The sequence below is a fragment of the Artemia franciscana genome, chromosome 3 (genome assembly GCF_032884065.1).
Source record: "Artemia franciscana chromosome 3, ASM3288406v1, whole genome shotgun sequence".
In the NCBI taxonomy this organism is placed as follows: Eukaryota; Metazoa; Arthropoda; class Branchiopoda; order Anostraca; family Artemiidae; genus Artemia; species Artemia franciscana.
This window is the reverse complement of record NC_088865.1, coordinates 25181964-25194763: the sequence shown is the minus strand read 5'-3', so window position 1 is coordinate 25194763 and position 12800 is coordinate 25181964. Positions and strand designations below refer to the sequence as shown.

Sequence of the window (12800 nt, the reverse complement as noted above, 5' to 3'; positions counted from 1 at the left end):
GCTCATATCACACATCTTTCATACATGTCATCCCATTCAAGGCTTATTCGAGATTCTCCTGTAATTTCTACTGCTATGTTTGGTACTCTTGTCTTTGTATCATTGCTACTGTTAGCTCTACAATCAACTTCTAATAGTGTAAACAAGCCACTCATTTTTGCTAGTATGTATTGTCAAATAAAAATCTAATGATAAAGAGTATTGTCAAACTGTTCCCTCTCTGAATTCTACTTTCTTGTGAGTATGAAATACATTGAAAATCCAGCCTTATTTTGGTTCTGGCTGCTATAGCTGGTTACTAGGGCCTCATAGATATATGCAAATGAGATTATCAAGGAAGTATGCAAAAGGGATGTACCTTCTATACTTTCATCTAACATTTAAGTTGGACAAGCGTTAGTTGTCCTGTCTGTAGTATATTCAACCTTTAGTGCCCAAATTAGGCGTGTTGTCTGTGATATATGCTAGCTTTAGAGCTCAAACAAGGAGGTAGATTCAATATTGCATGCATCATTACTACTTCTTACAGCCTTTTCCCAGGGACTATGAGGTGTCGTGTCATCTACAAAGGCCTTGTCATTATTTAACTATGCTGAATCAAATAGAAAAATTTACAAAATACCTTTGGAAGGAAAAAGGAGCGTGGGAGTGCGGCCATTTCCCCTATCTCAGTCTTTGTGGACTGAATTACAATATTCGTCCAATATTTTGGTCACTTAAAAAGGGCACTAGAACTTTTGACTTCCGATCGAACGAGCCAGATCTTCTATGACCATTGTGTCGATATGATCATAACTGGAAACGATAAAAAACAACAACAACAAAACAAACAAACACGTATCCGCTTTGTCAAATCGACAAGGTAGACGTGAAGGCACACAGCTCGGTCCAATCATCTAAAGGAGGGCATGCCAAGAACCGAGTAGCCTACCTGAGGAAGAGCTTCATTTGGGTTGCCCTAATATCTATAACGCTCTTCTAGGGGAACATCGTGAATATGGGAATAAAAAAAAATAAATAAATGAACTCGTGTATACACAGAAAATACCAAATTCCACATTTTTGCAGATAGGAGCTTGGAATCTCTACAGCAGGGTTCTCTGATATGCTGAATCAGATAGTGTGACTTTCATAAGGGTCACTTAAGTTTTGAAGGTTTTCCCCCTCCTTTTCTAAAAATCAAATACATTTTCTCTGGCTCGTAGCTTTTGATGGATAATATTAAACGGAATGAATTTTATAATGTTTGAATTAGCGTAAATAACCAATTCCTTTTGATGTATCAATTGTTATCAAAATTCCGTTTTGGTCACTATTGGACCAAGTCGCTCCGTACTTACAGCTCGTGACCACGAATTGTTTGCTGTTTGATATGGCCGATCATCTTATGAGAATGAGAACCTTTTTATGTTAACTTATGAGCCATTTAATAGCCAAGTACCGTTTTGTTACTGTATCTACAAAATTGTAGAACTCTATTACGGTTTCTATTTTCATTCCCTACACCAACTTTACATAACTAGAATACCATAGCCCTATAGGTACCAGCCTGAACGTTGAATTCCCCTATAAAAAACAAATTTTCTACCTGAGATTGTATCTATTGTTTCTTGAACCTTATTTAAACTTGAGCCGCTACTGTCTCTCTCAATCGCTTCTACGATAGTTGTATCTTGTAATTTGAGTTTGAGAGCGGATATCTTGATTTTGGAGAAAGAAATAGAAAATGGTCAATTGAAATTATATATAAAAGACTTCGCATGATAGTAGTTCAAATACAAATAATGCGGATCAATCTTGTACAAGCAAGTGTCACAAAACGATTTGGAACCATGCATACTATAAAACAAACTAGTAAAAGCGTCTCGTCAGCAACTGAGCGTACATGGGTGGACCCGACTAAACCAGAGAAGCCGAAGAGAATTGTTTTCTACAGTACAATTTTTAGGTGTCCTAAACAGTCTAGATTATATTTTGCTATACTATAGCGGACTGAACCAAAAAATAACATATAGTACAACAGCGTCTTTTTAATATGACGATGAAAATAGCAAATCAGCAATCGGATCATCAGCACTTTGAGTGAGGTGGGAAAGTCTACTTTGACCTAACCTAAAATAATCTCTGAGCCAATCTCCAACCTTACTACGTTTACTAGGAGAACGAAGTAATAACTTGAATTACAACGCTAACAGTAATTAATGTTAGCACCATATCTTAGGCTGTTAGGCCGTGGAGACAAATATCTTGAATTTTGTAGTAACATTTCATGTTGCGTGATCCATCTTACTATTTTATGCAAGCATTGGAAGCATTACTGTTACTCAGAAAAAATGTCTTCTCCTACAAAATGAGTAAATTAGATCCGTACCCGATAGCGATCATCCTCAGTCAAATTTATTTTTAATCATGGAGAAGGGAGACAAGTCAAACATACTTGGAACCAAACTTGCCGCTCTTTGGCGTCCATGCTCAATTAAAATACAATTTCTTCGCCAAACATTTTCTTAATTGTGACCACTAGATTTATTTCTCTCTGACTTAGACAAAAGTGAAACTAAACCCCAAGATATTGCAGAGCTGACTCAGAAATCTACTTCTGGAATATAAATGCATAATATATCATTAGTAAATCCTCTTTGGCATATCCGTTTTGCTGAAAAACCTTAAAATAAAAACGTAGATTATTTTCTTCGTTGGAGATATACAAAAAGAACAAGAAATAGCATTTGATTCCTTGGGCCTAATGATATGAGGGAAAAATCACCGTAAGAATTAGAGCAGAAGAGATGTACCAGTTCACAAAACAGCCGCTGGAGAAGGAAGAATCGATGGATCAATAGGGAAGATTCTTGATGACTTCTTATTGTATAAACTTTTATTGTAGGGGAGGGATACTTTACTGCTGATTGGATTTTAAGTCTACTTGCAGAAAATCTATGATTTTTTGACAGAATGTGTTTTTTCATAGATATGTACATGAAACTATTTATCAATTATCAATGCTAAATCCTCAACAGGCTCAACTATTTTAAGAGTTATTCAAACTTTAGTCATTATTATTATTCCAACTATTATTATTATTCAAAATATTTTAACAGTAATTATTTCGAATAACTATTATACTTGTTTACAAATTTATTGGCGTGCTAAAGGGTTAAGCTGGAGAAACTGACCCTTTTTCAAAGTAGAAACCGTGTATAAAAACAAAAAAAATAATACTTTCTTTTGAACAGGATATAAAAGCTGGTGCGTAAATAGGCATGTAATTCGGTAACTGAGTATACTTCGCTTGACCGCCAACTCTTTAAGTAGCAAAAGGTTAAACATTCTGTGAAAATTCTGACCCAACTCGGTAGCGTTATCTTGAGCCATGTGCCCTGAATGCGTTATTTATTTTCCCTACCCCACACCGCGTTGAAGAGAGACAATAGAAATTTGGGAAAGGGCTTATTCGACTAGAAACTGAAAGTTGCTTTTCTTAGGGGACAAAGGGGACAATGGAACCCCCTCGTGCCCTTTTTGCTAACCATTCCCAAAGCCTCCAAGACATCTAATCAAAACTTGGTATAAGCATTTGCTCTGAATGGTTAAAAGTTCAAATAAATACACCTCTGGGGATAAGATGGCCCTCACAGCCACTGGAGCAAGGGCCGTAAATTATACAAATTTCTAACTGTTTGCAAATCGGTTTTACAGTGGAAAACAGGGGCATGATTAATCTTGGGTCTCTTACTGGCCAGAAAACTTTCTAAGATAGATTTGTTGGGCCAAGATTTCCTCGAGTTGTCCCAGAGAAAACTCTTGAAGTCCCACTGAAACTGGGTAAATCAAAAGACATTACGTGCGTCTGACTTTCCAAATGCATTATCTGCAATACAGGGGTCTAGACGCGATCAGGACAATGGGTTCGATCGCACAATTGTTACACAAGTTTTACTAAGAGATCAATTTTCTAAGTATTCGAATGAAATAGAATCAAGGGCAAGTTTTGACAAAAGTATCCTTTTGACATAATTAAATTAAATTGGTAATCACTAATTTAACCTAAGAAATATATTTTTTAGCTGGAATCTTTATTATTAATCTTTATTATTTTGCTGGATCCCAGCACTCGGCACACGGCAGGCATCTATATATGGATTCTTGTTGTCGCTTGTCTTCTAACTGCAGACAATTGCTGTTGAACAGTTTGAGACAATTTGCTGTCTTTTCATATTGCAGTCTTTTTAAAAATATTTGACTATTAAAGCAGGTCTGATTTCTAACAACAATGTCTGCTAAGCTTCAAACTTTAGGTTTTCTTTTTTAAAGGTTTTGAATTATTTTAGCCCTTTGTTAAAATATACCAACCGCCGGGACCTGGCATCTGACACGCGGCAGGCTTCTATATATAGATTTTTATTGTCGCTTGTCTTCTAACCGCAGACAATGTGCTGCCTTTCCATACGATGGTCTTTTCAAAGATATTTGATTATTAAATCAAATCCGATTTCTAACAACGATATCTAATAAGCTTCAAACTTTTGGCCTTCTTTTTGAAGGTTTTTGAATAGTTAAAATCCCCTGTTGAAATAAATAAAAATATTTTTGCAACTACCAGTTTTTGCTCTATACACAATTTAATGTCTTATCACACAGATTCTTTTCAAATCTATTTGACTACTAAAGAAAGTCCAACTTCTAAACAACAATTTCTATTAAACTTCAAACTTTTTTTAAGGCTTTTGAATTCTTTAATCTCTTGTTGAAATAAATAGAAATATTTTTGCAATTACTGGTTTTTGCTCTTTACGCAATTTAATGTCTTTTCATACTGATGTCTGTTAAAGATGTTTGATTATTGATGCTAGTTCGATTTCTAACAACGATATGTACTGAGCTTCATGCCTTTGGTTTTCTTTTTAATGTTTTTGAATTGTTGCAATTCTTTATAAATAGAGAATCATCATTTGTAATAGTTGCAAATTTTCTTTTTTGGGTCTTCCTTCTGAGATTGTATAACTGGTTGCGTTCAAAAAGTCTCTCTTTTTTAAGGTTTTTGAATTGTTGTAATCCCTTATTAAAATATATACAAATATTTTTGCAATCACCAGTCTTTTGCTCTTTACGCAGTTTTATGTCTTTTCATACGGAGTCTCTTCAAAAATATTTGATTATTGAAGCTTCCCCGATTTCTAACGACGATATGTACTACGCTTGAAAAGTTTTGGTTTTCCTTTTTTAAGGTTTTTGAATTGTTGTAATCCCTTGTCAAAATATTGAATCATCATTTATATTATTTGCAAATTCTCGTTTTTTTTGGTCTTCCTACTGACATTATATAACTGGTTGCGTTCCAACCTGTAAGCTTAATCACGTAGCAAATGGATTTTATCTAACAAAAAAACAAACTAACTTCATACTTTTCAGTCATTTTCTAGTTTTAATTAAAACTATTTAAATTAATTAAATAGTTTAATTAAAACATTTAAATTATTGCTCGGGTACCGTAAATATTTCTACAGCTAACATAATAACCTTAGCGATTCTGAACTGAACATAAAAATTATTTCAACTTTTTTTCCATGTCTTAAAAAGACATAGCTTATACTTATAAAAAAAGGAACATTTTAAGGGAAATTGATGGGGTTAAGAACTTTTTGTAATTAAATACGGGTTACAGCGGTAGCTAGCAACCTAGTAAGAAACAATCACGTCCCACAGTGAAAAATAAATAGCCAATAAAACCTTAAAATATCTATATATATAAAAATAAGTTGTCTGTCTGTCTGTCTGTCAGGTGACGTCATGTTTCTGTGTTGACTGACGTCATGAAGTTAGTTGTCGTCATTTTTGCTTTGACGGTGACGTCATCTATATATATAAAAATATCATTTTTGCTTTGACGGTGACGTCATTCAAGATATTTAAGACATATGTTCACGTAGAAATCTATTAATGTTTAAGTTTAAAATGACTGATGAACTTACAATGGCAAAAGCCGATGAAGATGCTCAAAGAGTCTATACCAAAAAACTTGCTGCTGATAGAGAAAGTCAGAAAAGAAAGCGTGCCGAGGAATCAAAAGAACAGCAAGGAAACAGGCTTGAGGCTGATAGAGAAAGAAAGAACAGAAAGCGTGCCGAGGAATCAAAAGAACAGCAAGGAAACAGGCTTGAGGCTGATAGAGAAAGAAAGAACAGAAAGCGTGCCGAGGAATCAAAAGAACAGCAAGGAAACAGGCTTGAGGCTGATAGAGAAAGAAAGAACAGAAAGCGTGCCGAGGAACTACCAGAGCAACGCGGAAGCAGACTTGCTGCTAAAAGAGAAAGTGAAAAAAGAAGGCGTGACGAGGAATTACAAGAACAGCAAGAAATCAGGCTTGCTGCTGATAGAGAAAGTAAGAAAAGAAAGCGTGCCAAGGAATCACAAGAACAGCAAGAAATCAGGCTTGCTGCTGATAGAGAAAGTAAGAAAAGAAAGCGTGCCGAGGAATCAGAGCAACCTGAAAGTTATCGCCTGGCATTCAGGTACAACCCAGTCGATGATTATAGCTTGAGTAGATGTGTACAAATCGGGAAAATATCTAAAATTTGTCCCTATTGCAAGGCCTTGAAATTCAATGGTGAAACAATGGGAATGTGTTGCACCTCAGGAAAAGTTAAACTTCCTCTATTGGCTGAACCACCAGAGCCATTGAAGACTTTCCTTACTGGAACTACGTCAGAATCTAAGCGTTTTTTGTCACAAATCCGAAAATACAACTCATTTTTCCAAATGACGTCGTTTGGAGCCCAAATCGAAAATCCAGATCAATTTATGTCTACTTTCAAAGTAAAAGGGCAAATTTATCATAGAGCAGGGTCCCTTCTACCATTCTCAGGCGAGAATCATAAATTTTTACAATTGTACTTCATCAGTGATAGAAATTCTGAATTGAATGCACGTTGCGAAATTTCTCCCAACGTTGAAAGGACAATCGTTTCCCAATTGCAACATTTTCCACGAAAATAATAATTTAGTGCGTCTGTTCAAACCAGCCATCGATTTGATGCCTACTGATACGCATAAAATTGTTATTTCCGCTGACAAAACGCCTCCTGGCCAACATGTGCGTAGATACAATGCTCCAACTATCGACGAAGTGGCAATCGTTATGGTCGGTGATCAGTTTTTACTTCGAGATATTATTCTTCATAAGCGACACGATCAGTTGTTAAGAATTGCTGAAACTCATCGATGCTACGATGCCCTACAATATCCTATCATTTTTTGGGATGGAGCCGACGGCTATCACTTTAATATTAAATTGATGAATCCAGCCACTAACAAAGAAATGAATAAGAAATGCAGTACAATGCATTATTATTCCTATAGACTAATGATTCGGCAGGATGAAGAAAATTATATTTTAAAATGCCGTGAATTGTTTCACCAATTTGTCGTTGATATGTATGCTAAAATTGAATCAGAACGTTTGCTATATATCCGCCTGAATCAGACCAAGCTCCGCTCTGAACAATACATTCATTTGCGAGATGCAGTTATAAATGACGGTAATACCACAAACGTTGGAAGATTAACAATTTTACCTTCGTCATATGCTGGCAGTCCCTGTCATATGCATGAATATGCTTAAGATGCTATTGCGTATGTTCGTCTCTATGGTCGCCCAGATTTATTTATTACATTTACATGTAATCAATCTTGGGACGAGATACTTCAGCTTTTACTTCAAGGACAATCGGCGGTTCATAGACATGACATTACGGCCCGTGTCTTCCGGCAAAAGTTGTAATCACTGATAAACTACATAGTAAAACTTGAAGTGTTTGGGTCAGTGCGATGCTGGTTGTACTCAGTGGAATGGCAAAAACGAGGTTTGCCACACACACATATACTAATCTGGCTACATAAAAAAATTACTTCGAACGAAATTGATGATGTGATTTCCGCTGAAATACCTGATAAAAATGTCGATAAGGGGTTACATGATATTATTGTAAAAAATATGATACATGGACCTTGCGGTGCACTGAACGAAAATTCACCATGCATGGCCAAAGGAAGGTGCACAAAGCAATATCCTCGACTTTTAGTATCAAACACAATTACTGGCAATGATGATTACCCACAATATAGAAGAAGATCTACTGAAGATGGCGGTAAAACAGCAATAATAAAGAAGCGTAACGGTACCACCATCGAAGTAGATAACCAGTGGGTTGTTCCATATTCCCCATTATTATCAAAAACATTTAATGCACACATAAACGTTGAATACTGTAACTCCGTAAAGGCAATCAAATACATATGTAAATACGTCAACAAAGGCAGTGACATGGCAGTTTTTGGCTTGCAGCCCGAAATCAAAGATTTCGACGAAATCGTACAATATCAGGCTGGAAGATACATAAGCAGTAATGAAGCTGTTTGGCGAATTCTTTCATTTCCGATACATGAACGTAGTCCAGCTGTTGTTCACTTAGCGGTACATTTACAGAATGGTCAACGTGTTTATTTCACGGAAACTAACGTGCAACAAAGAGTCCTGAATCCACCAGATACAACATTAATAGCTTTTTTTTTCGCTTTGCAAAAATGATTCTTTTGCAAAAAAAACTGCTGTATACTGAAGTGCCTTCGTATTACACGTGGAATACTAAAAATAAAGTATTTGAACGTCGAAAACAGGGTAAGTCAGTCGACGGCCAACCTACCATCCTCAAAGATACCACGATAGGAAGACTCTACACCGTTCACCCCAATCAACATGAATGCTTCTTTCTACGCCTGCTTTTGGTGAATGTACCCGGTCCGACATCCTTTGAGTATTTGAGAACTGTAAACGGTACTATACATGACACTTACCGTAGTGCATGCCAAGCTCTGAATTTATTGGAGAATGACCAACACTGGGATAACTGCATCAATGACGCGTGCGAAACGTCAACCCCAAGTCAAATTCGTGCATTGTTTGGCATCATTTTAACAACTTGCTCTCCATCAGCTCCTACAGAGTTATGGGAAAAATATAAGTCAAAAATGTCCGAAGATATACTCCATCGAAAACAGTTAGAGACATCAGATATGACTTTTGATTTTACATCAGAAATTTATAACTACACTTTAGTTATTATAGAAGATTTGTGCTTACGTATGGCAAACAAACCTCTTCAGGATTTGGGAATGCCTTCACCTAACCGTATCGCTGCTGTTTCGACATGTGTAGAATTGGATCGTGAACAAAGTTACAGTACGAGTGATCTATTGTCGTATGTACAAAATAACATTTCCAAGTTAACGTCGGAACAAAAAGACATTTATGATACGATAATGCATTGTGTCGATAACAACGTTGGAGAAATTTTCTTTTTGGATGCGCCAGGAGGTACTGGTAAAACATTTGTGATAAAACTGATTCTGGCATCAATTCGATCAAAAATGATATAGCGTTGGCAATTGCGTCGTCCGGAATAGCCGCAACATTGCTGCCTGGTGGAAGAACTGCTCATTCCGCTTTGAAATTGCCTCTGAATTTGCATTCTACAGAAACTCCCACGTGCAATATTTCCAAATCATCTGGGATGGGTAAAGTATTGCAGCAATGCAAACTTATTATTTGGGATGAGTGCACAATGGCACACAAAAAATCGCTCGAGGCTCTGGATCAATGCTTGAAAGATTTGAGAGGGAAGTCGAAACCCTTTGGCAGCACATTAATATTGCTTGCGGGAGATTTCAGGCAAACATTACCTATAATACCTAGATCAACTCCTGCAGACGAAATGAATGCTTGCCTGAAAAATTCTAATTTATGGGCACACGTAAAAATATTAAAATTAACTACAAATATGCGTGTCCGATTGCAAAACGATGACTCTGGTCAAACATTTTCAGATCAATTGCTGACAATTGGAAACGGAAAGCTCCCAGTAGACTCAATTTCAGGACGTATACAACTACCTGCTGATTTCTGTAATTTAGTGACGTCCAGAAATGAATTGATTGAAACAGTATTTCCGAATATTCTAAAAAATTATAAAAATAATAAATGGCTAAGTGAAAGAGCGATTCTCGCATCCAAAAATATAGACGTCCACGAAATCAACAATATTGTTTTGACCAAGATTTGAGACCAGGCAGTCCTTTACAAGTCAGTCGACACAGTTTTGGAACCAAATGAAGCGGTTAATTATCCATCTGAATTTTTAAATTCCATAGATCTTTCAGGGTTTCCACCACACGTGCTACAACTAAAAATAGGCGTACCAATAATACTTTTAAGAAATATAAACCCACCAAAGCTTTGCAATGGCACTCGACTTGCCGTAAAAAAAAAAACAATGGAAAACCTAATAGAGGCCACAATCTTGACAGGGCCTTTTGAGGGTGAGGCTGTTCTTATTCCTCGCATTCCCATGATTCCAACGGATCTGCCTTTTCAATTTGAAAGATTGCAATTCCCAATTCGATTAGCATTTGCAATCACCATTAACAAAGCTCAAGGTCAATCATTAGAAAAATGTGGTATAGATCTTAATACTGATTGTTTTTCCCATGGACAATTGTACGTTGCATGTTCGAGGGTCGGTAAACCTGACAATCTATTTATATGCAGCGACAATTGGACAGCGAAGAATGTTGTATATTCGCAAGTTTTACGCAGTTAATTTGTATTGTATCCATCTATCTATCTATCTATATAAAAACGTGTTGTGTGTATGCATGTTTGTTTGTTTGTAAAAAGAGTGTTTGCATATGATGTCATTATTAGTACATACGGCTTTGTATATGCAGAGACAATGGGAAAGCCAAGAATGTTGTATATTCGCAATTTTTACGTAGTTTAACTCCTGCAGACGAAATGAATGCTTGCCTAAAAAATTTTAATTTATGGGCACACGTAAAAATATTAAAATTAACTACAAATATACGTGTCCGATTGCAAAACGATGACTCGATGAGGGTCGGTAAACCTGACAATGTATTTATATGCAGCGACAATTGGACAGCGAAGAATGTTGTATATTCGCAAGTTTTACGCAGTTAATTTGTGTTGTATCTATCTATCTATCTATCTATATAAAAACGAGTTGTGTGGATGCATGTTTGTTTGTTTGTAAAAAGAGCGTTTGCATATGACGTCATTATTAGTACATACGGCTTTGTATATGCACAGACAATGGGAAAGCCAAGAATGTTGTTTATTCGCAATTTTTACGTAGTTTGAAACACATATATAAATCTATCTATATTCACAGGTGGGACACAGGGACACAACTACAATGGCGCATAACTAATATGGCGCGTAACGACTTACGCACGCGGGGGGGCTTGGGGGGGCGCGAAGCGCCCCACCAACTAGGTAGTTACTTATAGCTAGCTAGTTACTTATAAGAAAAGAAATTCGATGATGTTTTTTCATAAAATAATCTCTAGTAAGCTTCCAACTTTTGGTTTTCTTTTTAAGCTTTTTGGATTGTTGTAGTCCCTTGTTAAAGCCTATACAAATATTTTTGTAATTACCAGTTTTTTGCTCTTTACGCAATTTAATTTCTTCTCATAGTAAGGCTATTCAAAGATATTTTACCAACGATTTCTACTAAGCTTCAAGCTGCAAGCTACTAAGCTTGCAGTAGCTACTAAGCTGTTTTCTTTTTTAAGGCTCTTGAGTTGTTGTAATCTCTTGTCAAAATCTATTTTTTGTTCTTTAAGCAATTTGATGTAAACTTCCCCATACATGAAAATCTTCAATTTTTCCACATATGTCTGACAAGTGTCATGACGTCATTGCAATTTTTACCACATGACGCCATTTGCAAAAACCAAACAGGCCATTTATAAATTTTCTCAGACTTCTGACCTCTCTAGATCGTTTTTATTTCTTCTAAGCTTCAACCTTTTGGTTTTTGTTTAAAGTTTTTGAATTGCTGTAATCCCTTGTTAAAAACAATCAAATATTTTTGCAATTACCAGTGTTTTGCTCTTTGCGCAATTTAATGTCTTTTCATACTGAGCTATTCAAAGATATTTTGATTATTACCAAAAGTCCTATTTCTAACAGCGATTTCGACTAAGCTTCAAACTTTTGGTTTTCGTATGGAGGTCGAATTGCCTCCAGACAACAGAAAGTCTAGTTTGTTCAGAGACAACGTTCGCTTCTGTTAGATAGACGAATGGTAAAATTTTAGAGACCCTTTTTTCTTCATGTTGCTCAGATTTACGAAGGGGCTCGGACTCCACAGAGGTGCAATTAAGACACGATACCTTACTTTTTACTGAGCTAAGATCCAATGAAATCTTTTACAAGATGTCTTGACGACAAAAATCCTCTCCCACAGAGGCTGAGTCAGTCCTGGAATTTATTCGTACTTTGTTTCTGACTAAATCTGATTTACATTTGGCAATCCGTCAAAAAAAATGTCCTCATCACTAAATCTCTTGCCCCCCCCCCAAAAAAAAAACTTCCCTTACTCACCGAGACTCGGTCAGATCCTGATTCCAAAAAGGTTTAACTAGGGATTTCGTTCTTGCTTCCTGAACCATCTTGTGGAGATACAAAAACGCTTCTGTCAAACGTATGGATGACAAGAGTCTAAGGACTCCAGCGGGTCCCTTACATTAATTACATTATGTCCAGGGGTCACCTGTCAAGAAGATAAAACTATGCAACAGGTTCTCAGTTCTAGCCAGGATTAGCTACGATCTATTGTTAATAAGCAAATAATTCAACGTAGAAGCCTTCAAGTTTGGCTACTTCTTGTGAACTTGCTGATAACAAGAATTGGAAAATTCTCTTTTCCTGCTTCGCAGAG

General features: G+C 36.3%; 1 protein-coding gene across 1 annotated transcript in view; it reads right to left on the bottom strand.

Moving 5' to 3' along the window:
• LOC136024631 (muscarinic acetylcholine receptor M2-like) overlaps positions 1 to 12484 on the bottom strand; it is a 101289-nt gene extending 88805 nt beyond the window's left edge. The window contains exon 1 of the mRNA XM_065700063.1: positions 12464 to 12484. The gene's annotated coding sequence lies outside the window, so the exon portion shown is untranslated. The remainder of the gene's footprint in view (positions 1 to 12463) is intronic.
• Positions 12485 to 12800: the final 316 nt, after the last annotated feature.